The sequence below is a fragment of the Stegodyphus dumicola genome, chromosome 1 (genome assembly GCF_044657685.1).
Source record: "Stegodyphus dumicola isolate Sdum_Otavi_A_Nest chromosome 1, ASM4465768v1".
Lineage (NCBI taxonomy): Eukaryota > Metazoa > Arthropoda > Arachnida > Araneae > Eresidae > Stegodyphus > Stegodyphus dumicola.
In genome coordinates this window covers 289,629,478-289,648,456 of record NC_140768.1, presented here as the reverse complement: position 1 = coordinate 289,648,456, position 18,979 = coordinate 289,629,478, and the positions used below count along the sequence as shown (strand labels likewise).

At 32.8% G+C, this 18,979-nt stretch overlaps 1 protein-coding gene and 1 non-coding gene across 2 annotated transcripts in view; both read left to right on the top strand.

Annotated features, from left to right (window-relative positions):
* Window positions 1-10,688: 10,688 nt before the first annotated feature.
* LOC118184608 (uncharacterized) overlaps window positions 10,689-18,979 on the top strand; it is a 593,523-nt gene continuing 585,232 nt past the window's right edge. The window contains exon 1 of the mRNA XM_085808461.1: window positions 10,689-10,984. The gene's annotated coding sequence lies outside the window, so the exon portion shown is untranslated. The remainder of the gene's footprint in view (window positions 10,985-18,979) is intronic.
* Window positions 17,977-18,050, top strand: TRNAS-ACU (transfer RNA serine (anticodon ACU)). The gene has a single exon. It is a non-coding gene; the product is annotated as a tRNA-Ser (tRNA).

Below are 18,979 nucleotides of genomic sequence, written 5' to 3'. Positions count from 1 at the left end.
CCTTCTTTACTAATAAAATATGTTCCTCACGGAAAGGACTGCTGCGTATTTTCGATTAACTTGCTACGGGAAAATCCTCAGGTGCTTTTAAGCTATTGATTTGGTTATATTTTAAGGTTTAATTTAGCTAACATGATAATTTTATGCTGTTGGGAAATTTGGATTCTCCCTTGACAGGTGCTGAAGAGGCGAAAAGCTCAGAAATGTATGTCCTCCCGATATGCCTTTCCCGGGTGTCTGTAGTCCTGGTAACGCCGTCCCGGTTATCGTCGTGCCTGCTGGTGGCCAGTAGCCGTGATTCACTCCAGCGTGGTGCGGCGATTTTATGCACGGAATCTTGATATGGAAAATAGCTGTCGAAGATTAGAATGGGAATAGGTATCTAGAAGAGTGTCTCGGATAGCATTTACATGAAGTTGTTATAATAAAAATGTAATAATAGAATAGTTTTATGGGGCCAAATGTAAACCGCAATAACCCATAATACTTGAAAAATGTAATAATAAAAATGTGTGATTTAAATAAAATATGAAATCAAGGAAACTTATCCCAAAAGATGGCAAACAGATATTACCAAATCAATTAAATTTATTTCTTCATCTTCGTTACTGAAATAAGCATTGACATAAATAAAAATTATCAACCAGACAGACGAATGAAACGGAATCTGAATATTTAGCACGAGTGATGCACATCATCAAAATAACGTAGCACTCAGAATAAAGTCAATGGTTTTCCATCAGCGCGAAACAAAGTCTCGGTATAAAAGAAACAATCAAATTTTGATGGCAGCCATTAGGTGTAATTGGTTAAGCATAGTATTATTGCATTTTCGTTTTTAAATCAGTAAATTTCAGATCTTATAAACACGTACGCGCGAAGAGTTCTCGAAAGGATGAAGACGTTGAACCTAAATTATTTTTCGCAGCGATGTATCAGGAAACTAGAGTAATTAATTACTTAAATATTCATTTTAAAATCTCACCAAAAAGGAATTTCATGTATCAACAAACATCATCTAAGGGAAGCAGCAACGAAAAAGAACAGGAAAATGGCACATCGCCTCCAGCGGCCATTCTACACCTTCGGACCCCAGAAGCAGAAGAGAGAAAAACCGGTTGTTGTAATCTTTTTCGCCTTGTCATTCGGCGTTCGCAGTTAACACACCTGACGCTGAATAATGTGGAGGCTTGCCTGCACAGAAGTATCACATGAAAATGTTGCAACCAAATATACTTTACACACACAAAAATGCGACAATTCCATATCTGTCATTCTGCTTGGCCGATTGACGAAATTTATCTTGTGTTTTTCATGTCTCCAAAGCGCGACTTAAGATACATATTAGATTTATAGGTAGCTTGAGGGTAGTCTATGATTCGGTGTACCCTTTGGATTAACGCCAAATTGTTGCTTCATTTATGGTAGCCTGATTATTTTACTGTGTTATGTTTTGGAAACTTTGCCATGATGTGATTGGTTGTAATGCGTGATCACGGTGATTTTGATTGTTGAATTTTTCTCAGGACTTATTTCTGCTTTGGATGTCGGTTAGGAAGTACGTTGTTTATTTTGTGCTTTATACTGTCGACACTATCGAAGGTATGTGGGGTATAATAAAAAGGGACTTTCGAAAGAAATGCCACCGACAGTCCGGCACTACGGAGGATATTTTTGATTCTTACTTTTGTAATATTTATGTGGCAACGGCAGTATACAGATTCTATTTCAGATAATTTTAAACAGTTTTTGGATGCTGTTAAGGAATTCTGTGTGCCACAGACAGAAGACACAGAATGAAATACATTTTTCCTGTAGCTTTGTTCTAATATAGGTATTCTGGCACAAAATCGTGCACTTTCTGAAATGACATACCGATTTTTTCCCATATTTTGATTCTACGACTTTAATTATGCCAAACTGCCATGTTTTGTAAAGATCATAAAAGTAGTTTTTTAAAAAAATTACCTCCCAAAATTTTAGCTCGTCAATATTAATTGAATTTGTTGTATATTTACAAATAACTTCTACTAATAACTTCTTTTTTATTAAACTTACTTGATTTCTTCTTTTACAAATCGAAATTTAGATTCAATCCAAATAAAATACTCAGTGATTTTCTAATTTATTTTTAAATTTGTATTTTTAAATAATTTTTATAAACTTTCCCCAAAACGTTTTTAATTATAAGCAATAAAGTTTACATCATAACATTGAAAGTAGATGTATTCCTAGACATACATGAAAAAATTTAGAGTTTTTTATTCGAAATTTTCCAAGATATATTTGAATTTATATATTGGCCCACTTTGAAATTTGGTATACTAGTTACAACCGATAACAACGCCAAATGTGGTTTAAGCAGTATGTTAAAATTACCTGAAAGAATGAATGATGCATCTTTTTTTTCTCCTCGTGTACAATGAAAGGAAAAGGAAAATTAGGTTACCCACAAACTGGAAAAATTGCGGCAATCTACATTTTTGAATTTCGTGATACGTTTCTGATCAGATTTTACAAAACTTGGCATTTTGGCATAATTTGAGTTGTAGGATCGAAATCTGAAAACAAAAATCGGTATGCCATTTCAGAAAAAAACTGATTTCGTGGCAAAATACCTATGTTAGAACAATACTATATATAAATCTAATATATATCCTAAGTCGTGTTTTCGAAACATGAAAAATGCAAATTAAACTTCTTCAATCGGCCCGGTAGAACGGCAGATACAATAATACTGTCGTTTTTTTTTTTTTTTTTTTTTTTTCCAGAGTTGTATTTGCTGACGTACCAGTCATGTTAATTATCTGTTATTTATCTATTGTTATTCGTCATATGTTTTTCCTCACATGTCATAGGTTGACATATCCTGTTCATCTGTTTTGTAAAGTTCAAGAAAAGCACCCATTAAAATTTAAGTTTTACTCAGAGTAATTTTGCTCCTTTGGCAGGCAACCAAGTTTTACAAAAAAAATTGTTACGAATTTTGTATTATTTTGGACACAAAATATTGTTACGAATTTTGTAATACTGTTTGAATTTTGTATTTATTAGTATAGGTTATTTTAGTAGAATTATAATAAAAATTGTTGTATTTCCCCGTGCAATGCAGCGCGAGATAAATTTTAAGAGAAAGCTATGGCGGAAAAGTAAGAATACAGGAGCACGTGCATTTAACATTGAGTAAATGGATATCTCGATAATTTGTATCGAGACTGAATAAATGTAATTGGCCGCTATGTTAACTATAACCGCAATTTCACCCTCGTATTGCTTTCCAGTAATTTCGAGAAGTAGAAAGTACTAGAAATATCTCGTGGCCGGTTGAAAATCTTTTAAAGAGAGAGCATCTGAGTTCAGTTGCTTAGTTACTGTTGTTGTGAGCTGTTTAATTTCGCTTGAACTAAGATATCAGAGTTAGATTTCTCTTTAGATGCCTTTGCATTGCGTTGTGTTTAACGTTCTTAGTAGTTTGACGTGTAACCTCTGACTATACTGTGTGACACTGTACGAATATATCTATGGAAAATTCTAGAGTTTTGAAATATTTCTTTTGGTAAAAATAAATTTTATTAACCTATTGTTGGATTTGTGTATTCAATCTATAACTACCCGTACCGCAAGCAACAGTATCACCATTATTCTCAGTATCAGCACAATCTTAATAAACATAATGATAATTTATTGCACTTTTTGTTTTTGCTGTCAGTATTAATTAGATTGAAAATTAGCTCGAGATTTAATATTGAGCGATTCTGCAACTTAGGAAGAATACTGTGCAGATAGTCGTTATAGCTGTTATGCAGAAGGCAGGAACCTCTCACCTAGCCGATCTGTGAAGTTAGTAAAACAGTCTGGTTAGAATCTTTAATGCCCAAGAGATTTAAAGGTGAAAAGATTCTGTGTTTCGCTGCTTTAAATACTTGATTTCCTGCCCGCAAATAGTGGTGTATCGTATTTGTTAATTTGTTGACAGTCTCTTTTTATCAGTATGAAAGTTTCGTGAAATAATGAAATAATAAGTAGCGCACAAAGAATGAAATTATTGATGTTATTTTTTTATTTTCGTTGGATCTGTGAATGGATGCTTAGCCTGAATATTTTTATGATATTTATTGTTTTAAAGATGACAAGTTCTAACGTACTCTACAATAATCTTCGTCATCTAAATTTAATTATTAAGAGGCGCATCTAAAAAAGCAGATATTTTGCAGTTTTAAATTAAAACTATGCAAAAATTTTGCGTAGTTTTAAAATAGAAGCCTGCTTCATATTTCGCACACTTAGTCTCGTAAAGAATATATTTCCAGTTTCCTTGCATGAAAGAAGTTATAAGAAAATATCTTACAAGTTGATCAGAAAAGCGAGGTTTTTCATAACATATTCATAGATTTCTAGACAGGTTTTGACAGTATTTCAAAGCACTCCTGTTTTTGTCTTACAGTAATTGGGTATTGAGAAGAAAAAGTAAACTGAAAGGGTCCGTAACTCGTTTTAAGAAGTAGGCAACAGACGATGGTAATCCTGACTTGCTTGACGCTAAGCATAGTGCCGAAGAACTTTTTTATATCTTCTACGCACCATCTGTGACGATAGAATTATAGAATAAAACAGAGAAAATGGAAGAAGGATGTCATAAACTTAGACACATACTTGCTATAATATCATCATAAGAATTTGGTAAGGGATTTAAACAGCATTTATAAATTATTAAAACTAAAAATTTATATTACAAACGATTTTATACATTAACCAAGTCGAAGTTATTAGTCAGATATAATCCTTGTTCGCAACACTTAGACCCCCTCAAAAATGTTTCAGATTTTAAATTACGTCCAAAGGAGCGTTTTTTTAGCATTTTGTATGTTACCTTCATTTATTAAATATCATGTTCCTTGTATTTAAACCATAAAAATCAGTTCAAGAGCAATATCTCAAAATAATTTAAAATTGAGCTCATCTTTAGGACTTTATATCATGCTTTTCCGTATATTGTAAGAAATATTCTTGTCTTTATTTCGAGTGGTATCAATGCATATTTGAAAACACAAACAATCATAAGCCTAGCCATAAACCATACTAGCATAAACCGAGATGGTTAACACTAGTCTTAGGGCAAGTTAAAATTACCGTTTTCCTACCAATCTTCTGTAAAATATGCAGCCATTTTTTCCAGTTTACTCTTGCTACAACTTTAATTTAAAATTTGCTACAAACTGAGGCAAAAAACGTCTGTAAAATCACATTAGAATACAATTTCAATGTGTAACTTTTCTCTGGTATAAAATTTCGAAGGCAGTGAGATAATAAACATTTCAAAAAGGCTTTTTCAGCTATGAAATAAAAATTTCAACACACTGTTAATAAATTTAATATCAGTTCTTCGATATAACTCTTTTCTTTCAATGAAAACATAGAAATTTTAAGGAAAATAATGAAGACTCTTAATACCGTCATGACATTTCATTCTCTGTTATTCGTACCTTTCTTATACTTCAAGTCGAAATTTGTTTAATTCGTTTTTGGTTATAAGCAACGAGTAGTAGTTTTGTCTAGCAATCAGTTTCATAAAATGAAATAAATGTATACAAATCTTCTATTCTTTTCAAAGATAAACTGGAACGAATTAATAAATGATTAGTTTCAATAACTGAGAAAAAGGAGTTAAGAGAATCTTCTTTATAGAGTAGATGTGAAACGCGGTTTATAGTCAACCAACGCAAAAACGAAATTAATAGCCCTTCTGGGCAAATTGCTATTTTGGGCTAAAATGGTAGAAATAAATATTAAAAGTAAAATTACGCATGATTTTGTCTTTAAATTTATTTTACACTCTGCTTGTTGAAACAGAAAGAGTAAGTAAAAATTAAAAAGAATTGATGAATTCAAATCAATTTTTTTAATATCGTTATTCAACGAAAATCTAATTTCCTAACTCAATTTCGATATAAAATTTATTTATTTTAAATATTAAATTATTTTGGAGCTTTAAATAATACTCAATTCAAAGCAAAGATAATGCGGTAACACTTTTTATTCTTGAAATCTGTAAAAGAAACGGACTAGCAAAATTAACGCATCAGTGGCAGCTGAATGATTATGTAAACATTTGCACAAATAATAAATTGAATGAAAGGGATAAGAGGAAATAAAGGTTTAAAAATAGTTTAAAAATAATATTTTATATATTGAAAAGGATAATATTTGTTTCTAAGAGGTAGAGGAATCCGGGAACTACTGAGCGTAATTCAGGAAAATAATCATTTTAGTCGGACTGGTGAGGAAAAAATTCCTTTCATTTGACTATTTCGTTAATTGCATTTTGCACTTGCTGAGTTTAAATGGTGCAGTTTTTAATGAGGTTTTAAAACTTAAGCTATTATATGACGTATTTTTTTATTCAATTGTTAATAAAAAGAGTCCCCATCACTTTTTTTTTATCGCTTTTGGAGAACTCGAACGAGAGCTTTGTAGCTTTAGTACACTCAACTTTGAAGAAAACCAGTTTCATACCATTTTTTTAAGTGATTTCTTTTCAAAATTAAATGCGTTTGATTAAACAGATTCCCCATTCTGTGGATGACAATAAAATATTTCATAGAATAAAATTCAGTTTAGGTTTTGGATAGAAATGAAGGCAAAAAATTAATTTTGAGGTTATGAAATAAAAATTATTTTAACAGTATAATAGTTTTAAATCACTGGATTCTTTTATAATGTATAATTGAAGCAATCTTCCTAAATAAGACCTTTCCCATTTTTTCTTCTTTTTAACGCAATAGGGTGTTTGCCCAAAGGGCTATTAATCTCGAAAGGGACTTTTCCGTTATCCAATTTTAAATTGCGAATCCCTTTTCAAATTGTTGCCATCACATATTATCGCCCCGTATTGTTTTAAAGAAATTGAACATTGAAAAATATGAATGTATTTATGTGTCGGAATGTGAAAAAATGACGGTACCTAGAGTCATCCAATTTTGAATAACGTAGTCATTCCTCCAAACATGTGCACCTGAAAACACAAATTTTGAACTTCAAATTTCGTATTTCATGTTTTGTAAAACTTTAAGGAGTTTTTAATTAACAAATTAAACGATTTGAAGCGAGCAGTGGCAACACTGTACGGAATAAAACTTTCTTATCTCCATCACCCGAGACTGTCTATCGGAAATTATAAACCTATGCTTGTTTAAATACTTAGTGATTTTGCTATTGAATCGAATTGTATGTGGGATAAATACGAAGAACATGATATTTAATTAATAAAATTAACACACGCTAATAATAAAAAACAAATAAAAAGTGTTTAGCAAACCATCTTAGAAAGAAAACTAATATTAATATGATAAACTGAGAAAAGACTGAAAAAAATAGAAAAATGTTCGACAACACATTCTGCTGACACTGCATCGGGAATTTTAAACATATGTTGTTGCTAAGCTGCCTTTAATTTTTTTTAAATTTTGTTGTTGAATTGTACATTGCATAAGTGCGAAGAAAACTATGGTGATTAATAAAGCTAAAAAGACAAAAAGAAATGGGTTAGCAAGTCCAATAGCAGACTAGTAGCCTGCGAACTCAGAGAGAGTGTAAGAAACCTTAACAAACCCTTTTGGGCGACTATTAATATCTGAATGCTTTCAGATTTTGATTTTTTTTACATTAATATGTTTTCTGTATTAAAAATTAAGAAATATAGCATACATTCTTCGCAAATTTGAAAAGCTGAGTTCTCACACATTCCCAGCATTTAAAATTGAAATTTATTCGTGGCAAATGTTTTTTATAGCAATCAAAGAATTGTCTGTAATTTTTTCTTCTGTTAATTCTTACCATTGAAGAAATTGGAGAAAAAATTTAAGAACTTGAATTTTAATCGGTTTATGAGTATTTCTTTATATCTGAATAAGATTCGATTGTCCAATGTAATAAGGATTGAAGGAAGTGTAATAGTGTAAGAGAGCGATAAATAGATTAAATGTAAAAATGGAAATCAATTTCCATTATGTATCAGTTCATACGATTTCACTTTTTGACTATCACTTACGCATCGTTAGCTCCAATATGGCTAATCGCACTGTGTACTTAAGTAATCAGTATCTTTTCTAGCTGTGCTTCTTAAGTGTATATCTCAGGCTTCACAGTTAAAATCCTTTTGTGTTCAATCTATTAATTACACGTTTTTATTTTATTTTGTTTCTTTGATCAAATCTTGAAATTAATTTCTTTTCTTGTCTTCTCTCACTTTTTGCTTTCTTACACGAAGTAAAAAGGAAGTATTGTGAGAGCGAAAAATTTCACATATCATATATCAACGAAAATATTCATTTTGACGTCTATCGAATGCAATTTAGCGATGGTTTTGCGTGATTTCTGCACGTAAGAGGACAGAATAAAGGACTCTCCACCCCTCCAAAAAAAAAAAAAAAATATATATATATATATATAACACTGATTGAAAATGAATTCTGAAGAGAATTTATATGGCGTCTGTGCATATGTTCGTATCTTCCATAACTCAAAAACGAGTAGCCTCAGAACGTTGAAATTTTGTATGTAGGACTGCTATAACAAGCAGATGTGCACCTCGTATTTTGGTTGCAATCGGCCGCACCAAAAGTATATAATTATACGTATATACATATCCACTCTGTTACTCGGCTCAGTGAGCTCAGTTTCTTTATTCTTATATGTTTGCAAATTGTGCATTTTTTGCTTTAAAAATGATTCAATTAAAAATTGAATTGCTTTAAAAATGCTGAAAATTCTGTTTAAGATTTTTATGACTTTAGTTAACCTGCGTGCAATAATTGTGGAATTATCAACAATAGAAAAGTCTTTTGAAGTGCGACTAAGCCTTCTTTTTGATTACCATGTCGCCATGTTTGTTTACATTTGAAACTTAGCACAATAGTGGATTTGGTGCCAATCGAGAGAAACTAAGCTTCGCAGCAACAATAACGCCTTCATTTATTATTGCGAATTAAATCATGCTTAAGCCATTCTGGAATTTATTCGAAGAAATAAGTTTTTCAGATTTACTTCGTAATTTTTAATATAGGTATTTTGAGTTTTTATGTATTTATAAGGTATTTCTTCCGCCTTCCTAGCGTGCCCTCGGGGTGTAGTGGTTCAGCACGCTAGGCCGGTATCCAGAGTCCCGTGGTTCGATTCCCGGCGAAGGCGGTTTATAATTTTTCATCTCAACAATTTTTCATCAAAAACGAATAGCCTCAGAACGTTAACATTTTGTATATTGGACTGCTATAACATGTAGTTGTGTATCTCCCGTTTTGGTTGCAATCGGCTGCACCAAACGTATATATATATATACCCACTTTGTTACTTGACTCTTTCAGTTCAGTTTTTATTCTTATATGTTGGTAAATTGTGCATGTTTTGGTTTAAAAATGATTGAATTGTTGTTCTTAACTTCCGGTTGAGAACTTTAGTTAATTATGGCTTTAGTTAATTTGCATACAATAGTTGTAGAATTATCCATAATTTAAAAGTCGTTTAAGTTCGGCTAAGCCTAATTTGATTTAATTTCGGCTAAGCCTGCTACGGTAAAAAAAATCAAGTTCGGATAAGCCTAATTTTTCACCATAACAGCCATATTTGTTTACATTTGAAACTTACCAGAATAATGAATTAAGTCAGTTTCAGCACCTTCTATGTCTTTTTGCCGAATGGGACCAAAAGTAAACTTTCGGTTTTGTGCATCGAAAAATCTGCCTTCTTGCCCGCTGGCCGAATTGCTTGTTTGCGCAGAAACTCTAGCATTTGGTATTTTATGTTTTTCTGTATTTTTCAATTTTTAATAAAGATATTTTGAGGTTTTATTTATTTTTGCCTTGCCGAAAAGTGAAAACTGAATTAATTAAATGAGAAATATATCTCTTATGAAATTGGAGTCAATAAGTTTAAATGAAATGCAGCAAAAAATGCGCATAATTTAGTTTTCCGTACAAGGAAGTGATGTGGTGGTACACATCAGGTTTTTTTCACTTTTGTGTTTATTTATTTATTTGTGAAAGGTAGTTTTTATAGTGAGAAAAATCATAATAAAAGATTTAGATTTGGTGATTAATTGTCAAAAAAATAAATAAAAACATTTCGTCTTTAACTTATCATTTCTCAGAGTTATCAGTTTTAATCTTTTATCTACTTTTAACGAACAATCAAATGAAAGCTTAACAATAAATTAATTCGTAAGAAATTGATTTAGTGGAAATGAAGAATTCTCAGTTCATCAGTGCTAAGAAGCTTCAACAGGTCTACAGAGGCCAGTAACAAGATTAACAACTTGAGTGAAGTCAGATATAATGGTGACACTAATTTGTTTCTTTTTTTTTTTTTTAAAGTGATTGAGCTGTTTGAATCATTTTCAGACTGGAAAAGTAAGAAAACTAGTATTCCTCCGAGCATGACTTTAAAAGTAATATAAAGACACCATTTCTTCAAAGAATATCCCATCCCCACTAATATCGTTCTCCTCGAACAATCATAAATTATCTCCTTTCAATCGTCGATCAATGAGTTCGATCGATGAAAACTACTACAAGCAGTGTCTTTTTCCTCACCCTCCCTTCAAACCAACTTTCTCGTCCTCTCGCGTACTCCGATTCAAGGTGGAGACACCAGGCGGCGCTAGGACGATCCCAGAGAATCCAGCGAAGTTGGCCCGCACGCACCAATCCTCTCTCAGCATTCTTTAACCGAACATCTTTTCAACTGTTGCTCCACGCCGTCGGATGCTCTCGCAGTTCTTTGTTGGGAAGCGCTGGCTGAATTCGTGTATCCTCGTCTTCTTTCGATGTCGTAAGAGATCATTGCCTGATAGGATTACAAAGGCATGAGGTGACTGTCCATGTGTTTGAAAGGACGCTTCTTGGAAGGACTACATATCGTGTGGGGTGTCTGTAATAACGGTGGAAAAACCCGTCATTCTAAATGGTGCCGTGGAGGGTTATTTTTACCCAAGGTAAGTAAGGCAAGAAAACTTTTTTTCCCTGCTGTCCCACCTTCCCTCCCTGTCTCGCTTATTTAGAATGTTCAGATGAGATCTTGCAAGCGAATGTATTCCACGTATTTTGACGTAGGCGGTTACATGTACATCGCTGTACTCTTAATGATAACGAAGATTATAGAAAAAACAATTTGAAAGTTCTGGTCTTCGTTGTCGGATTTAGTTAGCGTTTCAATTCACTTTTCATCTAAAATATTATTCACGAAAGAAATGCGTGTTTTGCGTTTAAAACGTAATGTGAAGCATTTAGTTAAAAGACACAACTAAATTTTGATATATTTGCCTTGAAAAAGCAATTAAGTATTTGCTGCTTTGAAAGGACTTATTTTGTTAAATTAATATTTGCTCTCAAAGTAATGAAACAGGACAAAAAAAAAAAAAAAAAGTAAACACTATACAGTTAGACGTAATAAGCTGGTGATAACGCAATGAAAAAATGTTGTTTTAACTTCAAAGCAAAATCATATTTCGTATTAAATTATTAACTTAAAGTTACGGATTTGTTTCTCCAATTAATCAATTTTTTTTTCACGATTGTTATCATTCGATTGTAATATTTTTTGGGTTAAGAATAAGAATATTATTTTTATCAAATCTTCACTATTAATCCGTCTTATGAACCAAAAATGAAAAAACACCCATCATGCAACTGACTTCAAAATAAAGTATTAAGCTGTTTTTTAAATGATGAAGCAGAATTGAAAGTAGTGTTATTGAAATTAATTTTATTTTTTACGTATTTGCCAATGCTGATTTGATTAAAAAATTCCTCAAAGTCTATGAAATTGGCGAGGAAGTCGACTCCTTTGAAATAAGCTGTCAACGAAATTCCATTTTTTGCAGCTGATGGTGAATGCTATAAAAGAAGACGCAAATATATTTTTTAACCCAAAGAGGCGTTAAACCCAAAGGGCTATAACTCAAAACGGTATTTTGCGTAGTTTCACTTTCTGCATTGGTTCATTTTTCAAACTGTTGCCACCAAATATTATCGCCGTGTATTATATTTAAAGAAACTGAATAATGAAGAATCTGCATGCATGTATGCAGGAATGTTTCTCGCATTAGTGAAAAAACAACGGTACCAAGAGCCATCCAGTTCTGAATCTTGTAGTCTTTCAACCGAACTTGGGCACTTGGAAGCTCGAATTTTGAATTTCGACTTCCAGCTAACACTAGTTAAAGTTTTATTTTCGATTTTATATTTTGTAAATCTTTAACGAATATTTGGTTAACGAACTCAACCATTTCAAAGCGAGCAATGGCAACACTGTACGAAAAAAAAAATAAATTTTTATCTCCAGTGCCCGAGACTGTGTACCAGAAGTTCTAAAGATTTGCTGTTTTTAAATATTTTGCGATATTGGTGTTGAGTTTTATGTGGTTTAAGCGGAAAGAAAATTATATTCAATAAATAAAGATAACACGCAAAACTCCCGTTTAGGCGTAATATGAAATCTGAAAGCTTTCAGATTTTCTTTATCTTTTCCTCAGAATAGAATTTCTAATAAATGTAAAAACGTTCAGTTATTTTATATGGTCTTATATTTTTATTATTTCATGTCAGTTGCCAAAGAAATCGCATCTTCGTCATGTACGTGCTAAATAAATTTCTCCATGTGTTTAACAATTACACACCAACTACATTGCTGTGCGGATTTGTGAACCAAATTTCTCCTTGTACTTTGTAGAGACATTAGGGTTTTTTGGAAGCAAGCAAGATGAAAAATTAGCAACCGCCTTCGCCGGGAATCGAACCACGGACCTGACCTCTGGAATACCGGCCCAGCGTGCTTCCGTTACACCACGAAGGACGCTAGGGAAGTGGGAGAAATACCTTACAACTTAATAGTTGTTTACTTTGTAAAAATTCTCTTCGCGCCACTTCGGTTTTGTTAACGACTTGTGTTAGGGAAATGTTTTTTAATCCGATTAATGTCTGAACGAGTTTTTCGTTTTTAAGAAAACTTTAAAAATGTTAAGTTTGTTCCGCGTTTGTTTTTTAAATTATAAATAATTCAAGGTATATTTCCCGTGTGTTCTTATGACATAGCAGTCAGCCTATTTAGCTTTCTCAGGGAGGTTTCGAGTACGACTCCTAGCTAAAGCACGCTTGAAATGTGAAAATGCAAGAAAATCTGAAAGCTTTCAGATTTTATATTATGCCCAAAATGGCGTTTTCTAACATTTTGTGTGTTACCTTTAATTATTAAATGTCATGTTCTTCATATTTAAACCCCACAATATTCAGTTCAACAGCAATATCACAAAATATTTAAAAACACCGATATTTCCGATATGCGGTCTAGCGCGCTGGAGATAAAACTGTTTTTGTTTCGTGTTCTGTTGCTATTGCTCGCTTTGAAATCGCTGGTCATCAAAAATTCGTTAAAGTTTCACAAAATTTGAAATATATAATAAAACAAATTCGAAATTCAAAATTCGGGCTTTCATGTGCCCATGTTTGGTTGGAAGACTACGTTATTCAAAACTGGATGGCTCTAGGTACCGTTGTTTTATCAGAATTCGAGAAACATATATACATTCATGTAGATTCTTCATTGTTCTTTAAATATTTCTTTAAATATAATACATGGCGATAATATTTGGTGGCAACCGTTTGGAAAGTGGATCAACGCAAAATGCAGTTTGGAGACTAATAGGCCTTTGTGTCTAACGCCCTCTTGGGTTAGGAAAAGAAACTTGATAACTACATTGAAGCCGAAACAGACAGACATTAAACTCATTCGCAGATATTAACTCACTATTATTTTGAGTTGCTAAACTGGATCTCTCCTCCTCCACTCCACTTGCCATTCGTGGGAAAGGGAATATAAGGTATTCAACGTATTCCTGCGGAGGGTCTTTATGATATCACCTCATCCAGCTAACACTAGAAAATCTTGAGCTCGATTCCTGGTAAAAGCACGGTTGATTTTTCGAGACTTATATTCACAAAATTCTAATAAATTTGAAGAAAAATGCATTAAAGTTGGAAAGCAAAATAGAATAGCAGGTGCTTTAACGCCTACAAAGAATTTGATGTCACAGAATATATTAGTTTAAGGAGTCACATTTCAAGACTTCCGCACAGTCATAACAGATGATAAATTTCAATCTTCTATACCAGCGATACACAAATCATATGGTAGTATGGTTTGTGTATTAAATTACATTTAAGCATATTAAATTTGAGAAATGTTCAGGATCCGCAGCTATATTTTTCAATAACTAAGGCTAGATATTTATGTAATTTTGACAGAAGTAAAACACTTTGTGAATAGAAAGAAGCATTTCAAATAAACTACTGAAAACTTCGTTATTTTATAATTAGTATGCTTATTTGCAAATATCAATAAATAGTTAATGTTATTCTTGTTGTTCATTAAAATATGTTCCTAAGCCAAACAAATTATAAACGGGTTTACGCTGTACTGAATTTTTTAATTATATAAAAATAAGCATTTCCTTACGATTATTTTCCTTAAAAATATTTTTTCTTATTGTAATTATCAGTGGATATTAATAGAAAGAAACCGAATTCGAAGTTTTTTTTTTTATAATAAACACAAAAACTTTAAATTCCAGCGAAGAATTGGGTAATAATCTTAAAAATAGATCCAGTGATTTTTATTTTATTTTTAATCCCTATGCATTTCTTTATTTCATATCAGAATAAAAATAAAGTTGATGTTCAGAGGGCGCGCCATGAAGAAATTACAATTTAATTTTGAAAATCATTTAAATAAAATTTTCAATTTACAAGTAGCATAACAAGCAAATTTGTTTTTATAATTGACATAACCTTATATACTATTAGTGATATACTTAGCCTTAAATAATAGAATTACAAGTAGTTTGTAACATACAATCTGGATCGTCAGATGCGTTTTACTTTTTTCAGCCACACATGTGTGTAAATTTCTGAAGTAAGATTCGAAATATATTTTTGGTAAAACACATTGCCTAAGTATTGCTTTCTTGACAGTCATTTCCTGTTCTAAAAGAGCGTAATCGTCACTCCATTACGCCACAAAAATGTAATTATTTTTAAAATGTGTTTGCTCTGTAGCGTATATCGCAGATTTGGAAATAGTTTTGAAATTTGTTACTTGTATACGCATAATTTAATTCAAGAAGTTCAATTACTTATTAAATATGTGCATCGTGAAATTTTCTTCAAATTTTAATTATACTTAAAAAAAAAAAAAAAAAAAAAAAAAAAAAAAAAAACTAGTGCTTGTTGCTACGGAAACCACATTTAACAAGCCAAGCAGCCGTTTAGTAATGCCTGATCTATACCGAGGCACGCAGGCGCCAATGAGACTGTATTAGGTATCTTCCTTATTCAGCAGATTCAACTAACAGTTAGATTTTTAATATTTATTCTCCTTTCCATCTTCCTGCCGTATTCTAATCTGTTTCTTTGACCGACTAGACTACAATAGATCGTCCTGTTTAAAATTTAAGAAAAATGCCCTCATTGTCTTTCCGCTTCTGGACGTTGAAACTAGAACGAATTCCTGATTGAACGAGGATGGATTGGTTTAAAAATAAATAAATAAATTTTTTTTTCCGGCTTCGCCACAACTAAGGCGAGAAGTGGTGGTCACTTTATTATAGAGGCAACTAATACGTGGACTACTTTTGCCTTCTGTGCAGGCACGGACAGTTACAATCATGCCTTCTCCGGGATTCGAACCCAGGCCCTTCGGCATCGCAATCGGCTTCAGTAACCATAACTCCGTTTGGGTAGCAATTTATTTATTATGAAATGTTGGAAAATTACAACACAAGACACCAGAATAAAGCAAACTGTCTGTGGAAAATACAAAAGAAAGTAGAAAATGTGTGGTACTGCAGATGACGTCACAGTTTGCAAAAATTATTTTTACACAATAATGTATGACAGGGGTGATCGCATTTCATTTGAGTAATAAGTGAAAAATTGCATGAATTCAGGGAAAATTCGAGGGCCGCAACTAGATTTTCTAAAAGCATGAAAAATGAGCAACGCCTTCGTCGAGAATCGAACCACGGGCCTCTAGAAGACGCGCCTAGCGTGCAGACCACTACACCACGAAGGCACGCTAGGAAGGTGGGAGAAACACCGTATAAACTTACCATATTTCATACATGTATTTTATTTGCATAAGAGCGCACCACTCGCTTATGGGAGCCGCGCTAGGTATCTGATGTAATTGTACATAATTTGGAATATGTAAACATCGTTAAATCATTCGTGGAAAATAAATTGCTAAGTCGTAAAAATAGGTTAAGCGTACAGCCACTTAAACTATCGAAATACAAGTGTCATAACAACAAAAACATAACAAAAACATTGTTCTTTATGTTTTTGTTTTGAATGATGGTTTAAGTTACATAACCAAATGAACTTATTCTCCGAATCAAACTGCTTGAAAATACAGTTAAATTGTCAATAATATTTTTCTGTTAATTATAATATATGGTTTACACTTTTTCATTCTTGATTAAGCTACTATCGGATTACGTGATTTTGAGATAACCGTGGAGGTCGTCCTTTGCATTAGTACGGTTAATTTGCAGTCCGGTTAATTTGCAGTCTTTGTATACATCACTTCAACTCCTTTAAAGAGCGTAATTTTAAGTTTTATGTGTTTGGTAGGCAAAGCTCTGTGCCCAAAAATGTTCGAAGCAATATTCCTGTATTTAGTAATGCCATTTTATTTTTACTACAAACACCTTCCGTTTACGAAACTGAATGCGGACGACCTCCCAAAGAGGCTATGCTAAGTAAGGAAAGAAAGATCCAGCTAAGTCTTAAAGTAAAAGTCCTTATCTGGGGGTGATCCTCAATAAAACTCTCACATGGTTCCTACACATTACATCTATTATCCAGGAATTTCGAGTAGGTAAAGCCAGACTCTATACCTTTAATTGCTCAAAACAGTGTTTTATCTATAGATAACAAGTTACTTATTTATAATTCCATTCTGCATTTCATGTGATGTTATGCAAGCCCAATTTGGGGATATGTCTGTAAAAGTAATCGCAAAAAATTTCAAACATGTCAAAACTGTGTTCTACAGCAGATCATTAATGTCGAATGGTGCATACGCAAAAACCGCACCCACGAGGAGTTGGGTGTGGAACAAATAATAACGCATTACTACAACCTTGCCAAAAAATTTTACGAACGACAGAAAATGATTAACAACCCTGTAATTAAGATCTGTGAATATGATTATAATGATTTAATAAATATTAACAGGCCTCTGGTCATCCTCAACGTTTGGAATATGTAAACTACTCGTAATTATGCTTATTGTGTTTTCTCACTTATGGTATCCTCATTTTATTCCTTATTCAATTCATTATGTCGGAATGCATTCTATGTTCATAATTTATTTATGTAATGTTTTATATCATTATTCTGGATTCGAAGTACCATGATTTGCCTTACCTTACTATTATATATTTTTTGTCACTTACTTAATAAATAAGGGCTTCCATAGTTAGGCTACACTTTGGCTAAATCAGTTAGTGTATTCTCACTTTCCCTTAAAAAAATGTGATGTGTCCACCACATGACTTCCTTGTACGGAATATTAAATTAAACGCATTTTTTTTTTGCATTTCATTTACACTTATTGAATTCTACTTCGTCGATAGCGGTAAGCCACAATGCAATAAATGCGCTCTTTTAAATTCCCTATATTTATTTACCATAGCGACACTCTAAGTTCATCAAACAGCGTTACATTTCATTCATTTTATGACTCAGAATGCACAAAAATTATATCATCTGAAGAATTACCTAATCGTTTGCTACATGTTCTATTCAAATTCTATAATAAATCTAAAACGATGTGTGAAAGAAATTAAGCAAATAAAAAAGAAACAGTTTTTCACAGACGATTCAGCGCCGCTTATCTCATAAGGTAATTCTCCCGCTTTCTTAACGTGCCTTCGTGGTGTAGTGGTTCTGCACGCTGGGCCACTATTCCAGAGGTCCGTGGTTCGATTCCCGGCGAAGGCGTTTGCTAATTTTTCATCTTGCCTGCTGCCACAAAAATCCTAATGTCTCTACAGCGGCCCCCGAACTAAAAGAGTGGTGGATCATGATTCTCCTCACCCAGGATTTGGCGATTATGTCCCCTAAAAATCCCAGTTGCCCTTTAAAAGGGAAAGTATATAAGGTATTTCTCCCGCCTCCTCTACATGCTTTCGTGGTGTGGTGGTCTGAACGCTGGGCGCGTATTCCAGAAGTCCGTGGTTCGATTCCCGGCAAAGGCGTTGCTAATTTTTCTATCTCTGTTGCTTCTAAAAAATCCTAATATCTCTACAAAGTAACATGGTAAATTCATTTAATATGGGATGTACTGTGTCCTCAGATCTGTTATCTGTATTTTGTATAAGTACAGCATAAAGTAACCAACGCTTATTGCTTTGTGTAAATGTGTAATTTGTTTGTAATGTGTAATATTGCTCTTTATTTAAGCCTGTTGTATCAAGTTATTTATTTAAGCCTGTTTTATATAACAAGTTATGTACTATATAATCAAGTTATGTCTTATATAATCAATTACATTATTCATAATCTATGCTGAATTGTCAAGAGAATAATGTTCAGCGTAATATGTTGCAAAGAATATGTAGTGTATTAAGTGTAGCACTGAGTTGTAAATATGCCTTAAGTACAGTGCAATGATCAATGCAATGCATATTATAAAATGTGTAGTGTAACGAGCATGTGTAGCAATGTACCTCGGGAATAAGTAAAAGTAATAAGTAACGGAATAAGTAATTTCCTGACAAATGCTCATTTTTCGTGTCCTCTGCTTCAAATAATCCGATGACTGTACAGTGGCGCTCGAACTAAAAGGGTGTTGGATGAGGATTCTCCACACCCAGGGCTAATAATTCGACTCATTGGCACAATTCGTTCACATAAATAAACACTAAACT